At 38.9% G+C, this 16786-nt stretch overlaps 1 pseudogene; it reads right to left on the bottom strand.

Moving 5' to 3' along the window:
- Window positions 1-11826: 11826 nt before the first annotated feature.
- On the bottom strand, window positions 11827-11937 carry LOC129693220 (U2 spliceosomal RNA; annotated as a pseudogene).
- Between the last annotated feature and the right edge of the window lie 4849 nt (window positions 11938-16786).

Raw genomic sequence — 16786 nt, 5'->3', positions numbered from 1 at the left:
AGACTCTTGCTTTCCCCGGCGGCCGGAAGCCTCGAGCTTAATGAGTTTCTGCACCAAAGTTGATGAGCCCGATGGCGGTTTATTTCCCGACTGGGATCTTACCAAAAAAAAAAAAAAAAAAAAAAAAGATGCAAAAACGTTGACATCATTTTCTCAGTTCAGTGATGCAGATATTTGTTTGTTTTGCTTTAAGTATCAGAAATAGTTATCTTACTACCGTGGGGCGGGGTGTTTCGGACGCACATCATTGTTGAAGTTTATTGTATTTTGTTGACATTTTTTTTTTTTTTAAATCTGTTTTCAAATGAGAACGTTACTCCTTAGTTTTTCCTTAACTATTGGGTGAAACTCCGGAAGGCTTACGATTTCTTTTAACATTCCATTTCTTTAAAAAGAATATTCAGTTAAGGGACAGAGCGTTTTATTTTTACAGTGTTAGTATTTCGTGGTCATTACACGACCGGAGTGCTCAGCCACTTTACATTATTGGAAATAACTTATCGGGTTTACTTAGAAATATCTAAAATGTTGAGTGTGCAGGGTTTTTCTTTCTTAGCTTGTGGATGGACAATTTAAGAAAATTTATAGGCAATAAACTGCCTAAAGGCAGATTATTTCAGTCATTGCAACAATTCTATCATCGTTTTGTTCATAATTCATTACAAAGTAACTTCGTAAACTGCGGTGGTAACAATTGTTTCGTAATACCCTCGGGCAAGGTGTATAAAAAGTATTTATAACAGAGAAGCCCTCTTTCTTGTTCTGAAAAGTAACATTCCAAAGTTTGTGATTAGCTATGCTACAATGGAACTGGTAAGAAAGGCTCCAAGTCCTAGAGTCTTTTGAAAAGGAATTAGGAAATGATGCGCGTGCTGGAATTCACCCGCTGGGACCCTTTACCTTTTCTATTTAAAGCATTCCTTGAATACTGCGTCGATACTGTGGAATGAGGAGTTGACGGTTTTTCCTTCTGACTAGACTAACAAGCAGCTTACGTGAAAGTGGTCAGCTGTCCGGTGGTACTTGATGGATTTCTTTTCTTCTGGGGAGGAACTCTCAAGTAGTAATAGTGGGGTTCAGAGTGCTGGCTTCTTTTAGCTGTTGCCTTGGGCAAATTACCCAAATCATTTTCTTAATGTGTAAATGAGGGCTCACGTTAACATATCTTACAGGCTGTGAAAACCAAACAACTACACACTACGTAGTTCGTAAATGTTAATCCCCCATTAGTACTGCGAGAGTGGTGACGCCGAGATAACACTGGGTGTGTTAGTTCTGAGACCCATAATTAAAGCCAATCAGAATAGGTAGATGTGGCTCTTTTAAGTACTAGGATTTGATGTGTGATGTACCAAAACAAAAGATGGAATGAGATTCTTGAATTCTTTGGATTGTGTGCTCAGCATTAGAAAAATGGTTATTCTCTGTGGAGGGCCCAGCTCTGGGTACAGGGCAGATCTTAAGTGCCTGTTATTCTGAAGACAGCTTCTTTGCAGCTGTGGTCTGGTTCTGGTATAATTTTGATGCTCTTTCTTTCTTTCTTTCTTTCTTTCTTTCTTTCTTTCTTTCTTTCTTTCTTTTTTAAAAGGCAACTACTCACTATTTCTCTCACAGTTTTCTTCAACTGTCTTTTCCTATTATGGTCTAAAAGGTTTTGTTTAAATTGCTTAAAACTCAGGCCATTTTCCCCCTCTGAACACGTTAGGGGCTGTACTTCTAGGTGTTTTCCTAAATTCTAATTTAATCTGTAAGATACCTTCAATGTCGTACTTAATAATGAGAAAACATGTCAATTAAAATGATTTCCCATTCGTTCCATTGTTTAATTGCCTTAAGGACTATTGTTTCAATAAAAAATATTTTGAGTTCAGCTTTGATTTTTTTACATTAACCGTTTATGTATTTGTTGCCTTAGCCCACGGAGCCATCCAGCTGGCCCCAGCTCTGCATTTTGTGTTGAAGCTGGAACACAGATTTCTGTTTCTGTTTAGCAATTTATAGTCCTACACCAAGGAGGGAAACATACTTTCCATCCAGTCTGGAGAACTGTGAGAAGGAATTCCCGATGATGGTGAGGGGAGGAGCCCCTGTTGCAAAGTCTCCCTCCTCTGCCCTGTATGCCGTTGTTCCATTGTGTTTTGACATTTGTAAGGCTTTTGAAATCTAGTAGTAAAGAACTTTTTTTTTTTTCTTTTTTTTTTTCTGAGACAGTTTCTCACTATGTAGCCCCTGGCTGTCCTGGTACTCACAGAGCTCCACCTGTTTCAGCCTCCTGAATACTGGAATTAAGGGCATGTGTCAATAAGCATAGCCCAAAATGAACTTCTTACTGCCCTTTAATCTTTATGTTTACAGTGAAGGAGCTCTGTACAGGTTACAACATTTCTGAATTATTATTTTTCACTTAAGACTGTCATACCCAAACTCCCTTTTGTTACAGTATTCTGTGATTGGCTTGAGAAGGTGGGAAGGGCACTGCCCTTTTGTAAAGATGAATGATGTTCCTCCAGGTTGCTTGAGGAACCCAATTGTGTTGCCATATGTAGATCTCAGAGTTGTCTATTATAAGATGAATAAAAGGATCTCAGAGTTTGCTTTTCTTTCCTTCCTGCCTTTCTTTGGTCATTCAACAGTTTTGCATAGTCCTTTTAATTTTTTGTTTTTTTTGGCAGAGGTATTTTATGACATACTTGATTGCTTTTGTTCTTAGCTAATATTAGGAGATTCTTTTTGAAAATTTTTTTTCTCTGTGACTTTGAAACAAAGTTTTACTCTATGGTTCAGTCTGGCCTGAAAGCATGATTCTTTGGAAAATTCTCTGTGTACATATTTATTTCTTAGGTTGTCTTTCCAAGGAACGTCCTGCTCTACAGTGCATTAAATAAGAAAACGCTTGTCCTTTATACTGATTGTGCTCAAATACCAAACAGGGAACCAAAACTAAAAACAACACTTTTCTCACCCTCTATTAACACAAACAAGAAATGTCCCAGCACATAAAAATGTAAGTAAATTCATTTATTCAATAGATTATCAGTAAAAGTGTGAGTGTGTATAAATTATTTTGATATTCTAGATGTGTGTGCTCATTAGTTTTCGTCAACTTGACAAAACCCTCTGGGAAGAGGGAATCTCAGTTGAGGAGTTACCTATATTATACTGGCCTTTCGTAAGCCTTTTGGGGTATTTTTCTTGATTAATGATTGATGTTGGAGGACCTAGCTTACTGTAGGTAGTACCACCTGTGAAGAGGTGGCCTGGGCTTTATAAGAAAACAGGCTGAGCAAGCTACAGGGAGCAAACCTGTAAGCAGAATTTCTCTGTGATCTCTGCTTCATTTTCTGCTGTGGCTTCCTCTGATGAGGAACTGAAATCTGTAAGCCAAATTACTGTAATACGAAACTGTAATCTGAAAGCCAAACCCTTTCCTCCCTAAATTGCTTTCAGTCATGATCTTTAGCTCTAGAGAAGGTGAAAACTGCCTCAAAAAGCCACCTTGTTCCTACCACTGCTGTCATTAGGTTAGAAACAAACAAACAAACAAACAAACAAACAAACAACAAAAATCTCACATGGATATGCTAGGCAGGCAGGCACTCTGCCAATGAGCTGCCCTATGGTAAACTTTTTAATAATTCAGAACATTGATTCTTATTGTTTGCTATTTTTCAGTTCTTTTACTATGACATATTTCCCTCGTTACCCTCCAGAATATTTAACGTGTAGTTTTGCAGTGCTATATTTATTTTCTCCTAATTACATTTTTTCTTTAATTTCCTATACCTTGGTTTTCTCAAGACCAGGGTATGTGTGTACAGTCTTTTATTTAAATAAACCACTAAGTTTAACAGAAATTTAACTTCTAAGGGTCTGTGGTAGAGCCTGGTGTGGTTCCTACCTCCTTGAATTCAGGAGACTCAAGGATCAGGAGTTTGAGGAGGGAGAGAGAGAGGCAAGGGAACGAGGAAAGACAGAAAAACAGGATGAAAGAAGGAAAGAAAGGGGATAAAAAGATCTGTAGTACAGAGGAGTCTGAGGTGGAGTGGGAGAAAGAATCATCATTGTTCACAATATTTGAGTAAATCCACTGGTCACTAGACTAGCCTGAAGACAGTGGCTTTTTTTTTTTTTTTTTTTTGAGACAGAGTTTCTCTGTGTAGCCTTGGCTGTCCTGGACATGCCATGTATACCAGGGTGGCCACAAAGATCTGCCTGCCATGCCTCCCTGAGTACTGGGATTAAAGGTGAAGGCCACTACGCCCAGCTGACAGTGTCTTCTTTAGTTATTTTATGGCCCATCATTCCCAGCAATGAAGCCTAGTTTTTGAAGCCTCTGAAAGAGAACCAATTCTTCTTTTTGAGGCCAAAAGAGGAATAGATGTCATATCCTTAGAACTTTATAGTGTTCTAAAAAACAAGGATATAGTCTGCATTTTATAATCATAGGTTTAGTATTTGTAGGGAATGTTAACATTTAAGATTTTACTTGAGCATTATGACAAGAGTAAAATAACAGATCTAAGGTACATGGATAATAAGTCCTGAATTGAAATTAGTTTTTTTTTTAATTATTTATTTATTATGTATACAGTGTTCTGCCCGCATGTGTGCCTTCGTACCAGCAGAGGGCAGAAGATCTCATCATAGATGGCTGTGAGCCACCATGTGGTTGCTGGGAATTGAACTCAGGACCTTTGGTAGAACAGCCAGTGTTCTTAACCTCTGAGCCGTCTCTCCAGCCCCTGAATTGAAATTTGAACCCAAGATTTCAGAATTCTAAGCCACAGATTCTTCTCTTTCACAAGACTTTATTATTATTATTATTATTGTTATTGTTGTTATTATTATTATTATTATTATTATGTGTGTCTGTTTATGTGTATGTGTGTGTTAAATATGGGTCTGAGTGTTGACAGATGAGGTCCCATGGTGGTAGGAGAAGCTTTTGGGATTTGGTTCTTTCCTTCCACTGTGGGTTCCAGGGATCAAACTCAGTTTGTTAGGCTTGGGCAACAAGTGCTGTTTTATCTGCTAAGTTACCCTGCCAGCTTTACAGCTTCTTTTATTACACCCTTTGCCTTTGAATACAGTTTGTCAGTACTGTATGTCTAGTTTGAAAGTTGAGACAAAGTCTAGAGCAGCGGTTCTCAACCTTTCTAAGGCTGTGACCCTTTAATACAGTTCCTCAGGTTGTGATGACCTTCAACCATAAAACTAGTTTTGTTACTATTTTGCTAACTGTAATTTTGCTACTGTTATGGGTTATAATGTACCTGTGTTTTCTCATGGTCTTAAGAGACCATAGAAAAGAGTTGTTAGGCCCCCAAAGGAGTCGAGATCCACAGGTTAAGAACCACTGGTCTAGAGTTTTCATTTTAAACTAGGTAAACGAATATCATGTAAGTGGCTATTAGCCATAAAGTACAGGATAATCATGCTATAATCCACAGACCCAAAGAAGATAAAGTAACAAGGAGGGTCCAAGGGAGGATGCTTGAATCTCACTCACAAGGGGAATTAAACTAGGCATTGAAGGTGGATGGAGGAAAGGAACTGGGTAAGGAAGGGGATGAGGAGGGGAGCATGGGTGGGGATTAGGAATAAGGAGCTTGGGGGAGAGAGGGTCAAGTGAAAAATAGAAATTGGAGGTGGGAGGACATCTCTGGGGCATGCCAGAGACCTGGGAAAGGGGAGGCCCCAGGAAATCTATGGGGGCCACCGTAGCTGAGACTCCTAGCAGTGGAATATATGGAGCCTGAAGTGGCCACTTCCTGTAACCAGGAAGGGCTTTTAGTGGAGAGATAAGGACACCAACCCACCAACAAAAGCCTTTGACCAAAATTTTGTCTTGCTGACAAGATGTGCAGGGACAAAGATGGAGCAAAGATTGAGGGAATGGCCACTATGTTAAGCCTATTGTTCTTTTTTAGAAAGACACTTAGGACAGAGGAAAGAACTTTAATTGAATGGCTTTTTTAAGCCAAAAGGAGTTGTCCTAACCTCTTATTCTCTAAAACAAACAGGAAATAATCTGCAGGGAATTATCATTAAAAAGTTTGTGTTTATGTGTTTTATATGTGCATGTGTGTAAGTGGATTGACCCTTAGGTGTCTGTCTCAACTGCTTTCAACCTTATTTTTTTGAGACAGAGTCCCTTGTTGAACTTGGAACTCAAGGATTTAGCTAGATTGGCTAACTGGCCAGAGAGTGTCCAGAGAGCTCCCTGTCGCCATCCCCACCCCAGCATTGGTGTTACAGACGTGTGCTACAGCGCCTGGCTTTTACATGGGTGCTTAGGATCTGAACTCATGTTCCCAGGCTTGTACAACAAGCATTTACTGATTGAGCCTCCCCTCTTCCCTTTTATCTTGCTGTATTGTCCAGGTTAGTCTAACTTCTGGGCTCCCACCTCAGTTTCTGCAGTAGTTGGGCAACAGGTGCTCATGAGCTACCATAGTCAGCTTCACGATTTAGTAGAAAATTTAGCATATAGCACATTCAGTAGATTTCAGATTTACAGATCATTTTATCTTGCAGCATTATACTATACTTTAGAAGCATTAAAGTACGTTGTACACATGGCAATATTTTCAGTGTAATATGAAACTTTTATTTATATATACATATTTTTGGGCCTACCAAGTGTGTTTTAGTGTTCACAGAGGTCAGAAGAGGGTGTTGGAGTTCCAGGCAGTTGTGAGCTGCTGGACATCGGTGTGGAAATACGAACTCAGGTTGTCTGGAAGAATAGTCTCTTAACCCCCAAGCCATCTTTCTAGCTCCAGGTGTAACATATCCTAAAGCATGACAGTCTGAAAAGAATGGCCACTGAGGTTGTTAAGTACCAGATATTCATACTTTGTGTCTGCATTGGTGATGGATGTTAACTTTTAATAGCTTTTGAACTTTATATCCTTATTTTTGATGGTATGTTTAAAATTAGCCAGGTATGTTGGTGCATGCCTTTAATACCAGCATGCAGGGAGGTGGAGGCAGGCAGATTGCTGTGAGTTTGAGGCCAGGGATGCCACAAGAGAGTATCAGATCTTTTGGAACTGGAATTACCAATGACTGTGAGGTGTCATGTGATAGCAGCTAGTACTCTTAACCACTGGGCTATCTCTCCAGCCTCACTAGTTCAATTTTTGGCCTGTGAGAGATTTTTAAAAAAAGGTTTATTTATTCTGTATACAATGTTCTGCCTACATGTATGCCTGCATGCCAGATGGTTGTGAGCCACCATGTGGGTGCTGGGAACTGAACTCAGGACCTATGGAAGAGTAGCTAGTACTCGTAACCTCTGAGCCATCTCTCCAGCCCCCCTTTAAGAGATCTTAGAAAAAAATACAGCACAGGGTTCTGTAATTTGATCCCTAGGAAGGAGCCACATGGTAAAAGGAAAGAACTAGCTCCTCCAATCAAGTTTTCTCTGACTTTCACACACATGTCATGGCACACATGTGCTCATACACAGGTACACATCTCCACAGAATAAATAAGAATGTAATAAAAATTTTAAAAGTATTGGTGGCAATTTATTCGTTTTTGTAACTCATGGTTAAAACAAGCAAACCAGCAAGCAAGCAAACAAAAAATTACAAACAACTACAACAGCAATAAAACAATCCTTGTGGTTTCAAGAGATGGTTTAATGGCTAAGAGTACTGGTTGCTCTTCTAGAGGACCCAAGTTTAATTCCCAGCACCTACCTGGTGGCTAACAACAGTTTATAACTCCAGTTTCAGGGATGCTGACTTCCTCAGGAAATGCATACTCACAGACAGGCAGGCGAAACACCCATACACATGAAATAAAACATTTCTATTTTATAAACTTTGTTTGTTTTTTGAGACAGGTTTCTCTATAGTCCTGGCTGTCCTGGAACTCTCTCTGTAGACCAGTTAGACCTTGAACTCACGGATCTGCCTGCCTCTGCCTCCTGAGTGCTAGGATTAAAGGTGTTCACCACCACTGCCTGGCTACTATAAACTTTAAAAGAAGAGATTGTGCTACAGTTGTATCAGTGTTCTTGAAAGAGCTCAGTGCTTAAAGTATGTATTCTCAGTTTATACATAATCTCAAATGTTCTTGTTGTTGGAAAAAAATGGTATTGGGCTAAATATCATTTATTATTAACCCTGTAATTATTATGGCAGTATTATTTAACCCGCTGTTGCAATCAATAAGACACTAGACACCTGTTAGATTTTATAATTGTCTTATTTACCTTGGGCTGGACAAATATTTCACCTATGCTGTCTCAGTAAGCTTACCATCCATCTCCCAGCCTCTATCCAATGCCATCTGCCTTAACGATACTTATCTGGGCTACCTTCCATTCATAATCTTATAAATGTGTGCTTGTATTCTTCATCTGGGTCTTTCCATGCCATTATTGGAGTGATTCCTCCTGGCCCATGTGGTTCCTTCTCTATGCTAACCTATCTAGTGTCCTTCTCCCTCCTCTCTTCCCATCTATTTTTTTCCTTCCCATAGTTCTCCTGTCCTCAAAGCCTGGGAACCTTAGCCACACCTACCTTCTTTCAGCCTGCTCAGGTACAGGCCTTTTTTATTAACCAATCAGGAATAATGTCTTAGGCAAGTTTACACAACAAGGATAGGGCATCAAAATATGAGCATCAGACTAACCCCCAACAATTCCCCTTTTCTGTCTAAATAAAAAGGCCATATTCTTTATATAGTAAGAATGATTATGGAATACCTATAAAGGCCAATAGGTAAGACTTATATATATAATGTCCAGTCTAAATGTATTTGGCAGTGTTGAAGAAAATATCCTATCCATGAGGGTCTAAAATTTTGTACCAAAGTTATTTATTATAGTTTGTATCTATCAACCTAAAAACATCTATCTAGACCTAAAACATCTTTTTAATTTCTAAGCAATTAAGCTAATTGTAAAACTATGGCTATCTAGTCATCAGAGACTTGAGAAGGAATAAAATTAATTACTTGAATAAATAGGAAGTGCATGCTAGCAGCTTCCAAAAAATAAAAATCAGAGACAGTTTGTTGCCTGAACAGCCACCCAAAACTCTTTATAGAGTTGGAACATCATCTTCAGTTATTTGGCCCAGTACCTTTGACAGACATATATGTGAAGCAGGAACTATTTAGGACTTGCTTACCTTGTCTTGGCAAAGCTTGGCAGTTGACTTATCCTGGATTAAACTTGCCCATTTTAGGCAGATTATGTCTGTCATAAATCGAGGGCATTTTCCTTGCCTAGGTGGCTGGTTTGCCACATTTGAAGACATCTCCATATGGAGGTTCTTCAATGCTCATCATCTTTTTTGAGGTAGGCTGGGTGCTGCCAGGAGATGACATATCTCATTGTCAAAGAATCCTTAAAAAAATACAACATTTTGAAATGCCATATTCTGTAGATCTCTGAGGTTTTTGAAGACTTATCTATTTATCCTTATGTAATCTATCTATAGAATCATATCTATCTGTTAAACTTAGGATTTATATTCCTGTGATAAATTAGACTAGTATCTGGCATGACCATGAGTTGATTAGCTAACAGTGTGTATTACTTAATTATCCTAAACAGCTTGTAAGAGCAGTTTAAACACACACACACACACACACACACACACACACACACACACGTGTCAAGGATAACCTTGAATTCTATACCTATGTAACAAAATAACCTTATTTGAGAATAATAATTAAAGCTTTAAGTTGAGGAGTAGATTCAGTAATCTATTCTTTGTCTTATTATTTCTATATACCCCTTCCTCCTTACCTAAGAAAGAAAGATAGAGAAAAGAAAAAAGAAAAGAGAAATCCCTGAGTCTAACCTAATTTTATCTCTGAATAAGACCATTAGTAACATATAACCATCTCCCAATGAAAATAAAAATTCATAGCCTCAGAAAACAACCAAAAAGCTACCCAACCCCCCTTAAGGGAAATGTGTTAATTTCAAGATTTGCTTCTTGCTGATTTTTGGGGTAAAGGAATCCTGTTTGGGGGCCCAAGGAAATTGGGAAAAGTGGTTAAGTCAGCTAGCATCAACATTTATGTTCCAGTCTCTAAATGTTGAGAAATTTTAGGCTTAATAGAAGTCCTGTTTGGAACAGTCTGAAATACTTGACCAATTGAGATTGGCAGGTTTTTTCAAAGCTTTCTTGGGAGCAGACTCTGATGAGGAACAGCATCTGACGTGGTTGAAGCTGGAAAGCTGGACCACGCAGGATGCTAGAACAGATGTGCCAGCATCTCAGCATGCTGGAGGTTTGATCCAGCGTCACCAGTGTCCAGGTCTTTTGTTCTGAAAACATATAATTTCTCACAAGCATTATACAGTCCTAAAATTATAAATGTATGAGATGTGATGTACAGCCTGCACAGATCAGTTAAGGATGGTTTTCTGCTCGTTGTATGAGCAAAAGAAAGGCATTTTTCCATAATCCAGTCTGGGTTGTAGACCAAACTAGAAACCAATTTTATCTAAGCCATTTAAAAGAATGGCATGTTAAATTTTGCGGAGGTCTACCCCTGTCATATCTGATCCTTATTATTTTGGGTAGAGTCCAAAGCTTTTTTCCTTTTCCTGTTACCATAAACATAAAGCTTCTCTTCTAACATAGTGTAGTCTCTGTCCTCCGGTATGAAGTTGTTGTAAGCATAGAATGATCCAGTTTAGCAGCTCATTTTTTTATTTAGGTTTGTAACATTTTGATTTTTCCCCAAAGGGGATAAATAATGCTATTATTGAATATATAAACATCTTTATGTTGCTAAATTAGAACAAGATTGTAAGGAGTTAAAATATACTATTTTTATAGTGATATTTTTATGGAGACAGGGTTTTTCTTTGTAGCCCTGGCTCTGCCTCTTTCCCGAGCAGTGGGGTTAAAAGCATTAATGAATTATTTTGTGTTAGTTAGAGTTCCTGTTATTTTCTGTGAACTGTAGGCTGTTCTGAGCATTAATTAATTATTTTGTGCTATTTATTTAGCACTGATTAAATTACCTTTCAGTTTCTGTGGAAGTTCCACACTAGAAAACTGTTAGGTTACTCAGAATATAAATTATTTATTTTGTGTTAGTCTGAGTTCCTTGCATTTGATTTCCCATGTGGACCCAAACAAGGCTGTCTCCTGGATGTTCCCAGGTGCCACTGTGTGAGCTAATGGGGATCGTTCCTGCCTGCTCATCAGAAATCCTCCCTCTGTGGTAATTGCCTTTCGGTTTGGTAGGTTTGCAGCTGCTTCCGTGGTATCTGAGGCAGCACGTGCACTAAGCTGGCCTGCGTGCAACCATGGAAGGGTTGAGGAATAAACCATCTTTGCTGAGGAGTCATTCCTTCCCCTCTTTTTTAATAGTTTGAAAATGGCTTATGTTTCCCCATGGTGGCCGCCAGCTATGATTTGTTAAGTCTGCTCCATTTGTCTCCTGTCTGTCTGCAGTAAGCTGTCTTTTGTTTGTGGGCATGTTTAAGAGTTTCTCTTAAAAAGTCATGTAGGGGACAGTTTTTGACCGGGGAGTTTTTAGAATTTAAACTTGGGTTGTCTTCCTGGGAGTTTATTCCTCCTGCCAAACTATGATAAAGTATGAGTTAAAGGCTATGGATACATAAAATTAGTTGGGTGCCATTTGTTGTTGTATATTAAAATTGATATAGGGCTAATAATAAACATTATGTAGCCAATTTTAATATATAACAACATGTTCTTTTAAAATATTTATTTGATCACATTTTATATGGCTTATCAGTACAACTTCTCAAATATTTCTGAAGCTTAAGTTTGTGATTATGCACATCTTTCCTTGATCATTTATCTATCAGTTAAGACTTTGTTATCCAAGTGGCTTGTCTTTTTGCAGGTAATAAAAAAATTAAAAATTTAACTGATAAGAACAGATACTACACTTGATCTTAGCCAAAAGGCAGGAGGGAGGGTGGGATTGGGAGGGAATGAAGGAGAGGGCTACAGCTGGGATACAAAGTAAATAACCTGTGATTAGTATTAAAAAATAAAAATCAAAAAAGGAGTATGTCATACTATTAAGGCAAATGAAAAAAAAGTCAATATTTAATTTTCAATAAACACCAGAGAGAGGTATTTAGTTTATAAAATTTTATTTTTTGCTGTGTTACATTTGAATGCAAATTATCTGGATGACAATTTCTTGACAGTGCTAACTATTATGCCACCTTTGTGAACCTAATAGTGCTTGGGGTTAGGGCAGGTTTCAGATTATGGTCTGTGCAAGATGTTTTAACCTGGAAGAAAGATGTGTTTGAGAAGATTGTGTGGATCTACTTTTAGTTACGGGGCATATGAAAGAAACGTTAGTATTTGAAAGAGGTTAGTCCTGTTTTCATCTTCCTACATAGGAGGAAATTTAATGCTAAAATTTTCTTTTGTTTCTTACATGCTTTCCAAATTCCAAATGGCTTTAGTTTGGACTTGGAATGCCCCTGTTTCCAGGGCCTGTGTGTTAACGATAGCCCTGGCTTGGGCTATTGGTGAATGATAGAAGCAAGGCTTTGTGAGTAGTCCTCTGGCTATTGGTGGTGTGTCCTTGGAAAGAATAGTGAGAACTTAGCGCCTGCTTCATTTCTTCCTGGCTTGAGTAAATCTGCTGTGCTATGTGTTCCTGATTCCTGAGAGCACTAGTTTCATCTACCCAGTCATGGGCTGAATATTGTAAGATTGTGAGTTAAAATAAAACTTTTCTGTTTGTGAATTTCACATCATGCACCCCAGTCGCACCCATTTCCCTGTTTCTCCATCTTCGCTCTCCACTCTTGCAGCCTTCTTCCCTCCCCCCAAAACAAAACAAAACAGAATCTTTCCTTGGAAGCTGTGATGTGTCATAGTGTGTCACACAGTGTATCCTTTTGCCCAAACAGCTTTACTTGAAAATGTTCTTTTCAATGAGTCATTGGTCTGGTTCCAGGCCTTTGGCTTCTGCTACAATACTGGATCATTCCTAGGACTCCTCTTGGATATTCTGTTGTTAGCCTGTGTCATGGAGATCCTGAAGCTTTGGTTCTGCAGGACCAATCTCTTCATGAGCTCTAGCAGTTCATAGATGGGGTAGATGTTGTGATTGGTCAAGTCAAAGCCCAGGATCTGTGCCCCTGGGGGAGCTGAGTTGGTTGGCCTTCTTGTTCTCCTTGGCCTGTGCCGGCAGAGCCAGGTCTCCAGCACTGCCCTGGAGGGACAGGGCCAGTCAAGCCTAGTGCCACATCTGCTGAGGGATGGGGCCAGCTCTTCCACTCATGTGTCCTGGGGGCTGGCCAGCTCTCTGGCGTGGAGTGGGGGTGGCAAGGGGCGCAGCCTGCTCTCCTACACCACCCTGGTGAGGGGTAGGGCAGCTCTCCTGCCTGTCTCAGGTGGTGAGCAGCAGGGCCGTCTCTCCTGTGGTCACAGCCTGAGGGCTGGTGGTTGGTGTTAACATGGGCTGTGGGCGTCAACATAGATGGGCTGGACTTTGCCATCAGGTGGCAGTGCGGGTTCCTCACATCAGGCCTTTTTTTAAAAATTAAATTTAAGTTTTTTATTTTCCCCCCACTCTTCTGTCTTTAGTTCCATTTCTCTTCATAGTACACAAACCATCCTGGGGCAGGGGCCTCTGGGTGTCTTCCACCCTACCTGCACCTACAAGATAAATTATCTCAGGTGTTTGTTGACTATAATACACCTCTGTTCTTGGTGTACTCCTATTGAGAAACATCTTAATTTTTCAGAAATTTCAAAAAAGACCTTTTTGCTTTGCTCAGGGTATAAATATGACCAAGATTCTATGACTACTTTTTTCTACTTGGGGAATGCCAACTGAAAGAGCTCAAATGTTATCTCTTTGGTGCCTTTTCACAGCTCTGCCTGATGTAAGTGCTGCTTCTGATAAATCCCTTACTCCTTTATAATATGCTTAATTGCATTTCTTTGCCTTAGACTTAGTAGCTTTTGGTCAAGGAATGTTCTTCATGTTTGTATCATCAGGATCTAGCATATATTTCATTAGGAGTCTGAACTGGTAAAGAGTTTATTTATTTTTTTAACCTTGAGGCTGTTTTAAAAGGCAGGCTGTGAGTCTAATATATGGTTATTAGGCACATGACATTGTGAATATATATTTGTGCTTGACTCTTTTCTTTCCTGAGCCTGTTAGGGATTTACTGCTTAGCACTGAGTTCAAATGACTGATTTTGGGCGGGAGCCTGAGCAATTCATTTCACTTTGAATTGAAGTAATCACAACAGTGACTAGGAAATCTTACATCAGTTAATTGCAATGTAATTTAACTTTTCCCCATTACCTTTTGTTCAGCATCTTTAGGGAATTCTGTGTTTTGAATTAGTGATTTTTCCACCTTTAAAAGCACAATGAAGAGATTTTGTCTATTTTGGTTGAAGTTTCTCCAAAATGTAATGTATTTCAGTCTTCTCTATAGTGTGAGTTTAGTATGGTGAATTCATTTGATGTTTATTTATCTGTATTCATTTTTCTGATTATGTAAGATAAATTGTTCATTCTCCTCCTGCCTGGGGACTGCTTCCCAGTAGCCCACAGAGTCAGGAGAGGCAGGAGACAAGAAGTATGCCTGGAATGGCTGTGAACACACCCTGGCTAGTTCAACTTGAATTCCAAGAACAAAGGTTATAGATACCTAGGGGAGTGGGTGGGAGGGGCTCCAAGAACAGGTGTACATAATTGGTTGGAACTAGGCACTTTAACGCTCCTATCATAAGAATACCATGTCCTTACCTAATTAACATATGGGCACAGGGAGGGGAGAGCTGGCAGGGAGCTGTGTCAGAGGTCGTATGTCAAGTGTGGATAGGGGAATCTGTGTCTAAAGACATTCTCCAGATGAAGTCAGGCAGAGAGTAAGGGACCCCACTAAGGGGAAGTAGTTCTGTCCTTAGTGCTGAGCTCAGAATGGCTATCTGGTCCAGGCAAGAACTGCAACCTCAACCAGCGGGGTACCTCCAACAATGCATATTGATTATAGAAACATCAGTAGATATGAAAAAAAAAACAAGAAATTTAAAGAAATTAAACATGATTTTTTAGAGATATACTTCTTGCTAACATATTGACATGTCTTTCTAGTCTTTTTTCTGCAGAGGCATTTAAAGTAACATTAGGACCATAGTGTTTTACACACACACACACACACACACACACACACACACACACACACACTTGAAGTCAAAGGACAAGTTGTCCTTCCACCGTGATCTCTTGTTTAGTCAGTCTCTCCTTTGAGAAGGTCTGTAGCCTGGCTGGGATTATACAGACGTCCATGCCCAGCTTAAATGTGTTCTGTGTATCCAAACTCAGGTCATTGTGCTTGAATGGCAGGCACTTTACCAGCTGAATTTTCTCCCTGGCCCTTAGTTTCCTTCTTGACTTCTTTAATGAGCCATTCCTCATTTAATAGTGTGTTATTTAATCTCCATGAGGTTGTGAATGTTCTGTTTCTGTTGCTTTTGATTCTAGTTTTATTCCATGTGGTCAGATAGAATACAAGAAAGGTTTTTGTTTTTTACTTTTTTGGTGTTTGTTAAGATTTGCTTTGTATGGTCTATTTTAGAGAAAGTTCTGTGGGATGATAGAAAGCTTCTGAGATACCTGTTTTTGACCTATGATGTCACTAAACTCAGATATTTGTTTTTATCAGGCTGACCTGACTATAGACTTAGAATGCCTTATTAACATCAATCACTATTATTGTGTTGGGATTAATCTGTGACCTTACATCTAGTAGTAGTTGTTTTATGAAATTGGGTGCATAAGTATTCATAGCATATGTCTAAAATTGTAATGTCCTCTTGATAGATCATTCTGAATTAGTATAAAGTGATCTTTTTAAGAAAATCCCTAATTTGAAATCTATCTTGTCAGATACTAGAATTGCTATACCTGCTTACTTTGTAGTGCTATTAGTTTTTTTTTTCACCCCTTTTCCCCCCCCCCCCAGGCTATGTTTGGCTTTCCCAGTGAGGTATATTTCTTGCAGGCAATACTTAAATGGATCTTAGTTTGTCGGTTGGTTTATAAAATTTTTTTCTCACTATGTAGTGTTGGCTGTCCTGGAACTCCTATGAAGATCAGGTTGGTCGTGAAGTCAAGAGGTTCACTTTCTTTTCCCTCTCAAGTTTACAAAATAAAGGGTGTGTCCCTGTGCCCAGTGGAAATTGATTTTTAAAGTCCATCCTGTTTGTACCTTTTGGGTGAGGAAGTAGAATGTTAGCATTTGGGGTTTTTATTAAAAGGTATACATTTATTTTTCTCATTTTGTTGTTTTAGTACCATTTACTGCTTTCCCTATCTTCATTACCTTATTTAGACTCTAGTGCATCCTTTCCACCCCACAGTCTCATGAATGTGTTCATTTTTCTCTTTGGTGTATAAGATTTATTCAGGTATCTTCTGTAGTGTTAGCTCAGTTGTTATGGATTTCTTTTTTAGTTTGTAATTATTATGGAAAAGTTTTTCTTTCTCTTTCAGTGATAGAGAATAGCTTCACTGGATATAGTAATCTGGGTTGACAGTTATTGTTGGTCATTCAGAAGTTGAAATGTGTCATCCTATGCCCATTTGGCTTTTGGGTTTTTGTTGAGAAATGTGCCGTTACTTTGATGATTTGCTTTTATATCTGACTTGGTGCTTCTCTCTTGCAGTTTTCATTCATTAAACTTTGTTTTATATATTTAGTTTTCATGGTTAATATTGTTTGTCATTTTAATGGTACCCAGAATTACTTTGGAGACAAAACTCTGGGCTGTCTG

Source organism: Psammomys obesus, unplaced genomic scaffold (genome assembly GCF_907164565.1).
Source record: "Psammomys obesus unplaced genomic scaffold, mPsaObe1.curated_primary_1811, whole genome shotgun sequence".
Lineage (NCBI taxonomy): Eukaryota > Metazoa > Chordata > Mammalia > Rodentia > Muridae > Psammomys > Psammomys obesus.
Note: the sequence above shows the minus strand (reverse complement) of the source record. Positions and strands in the feature narration are given on the sequence as shown.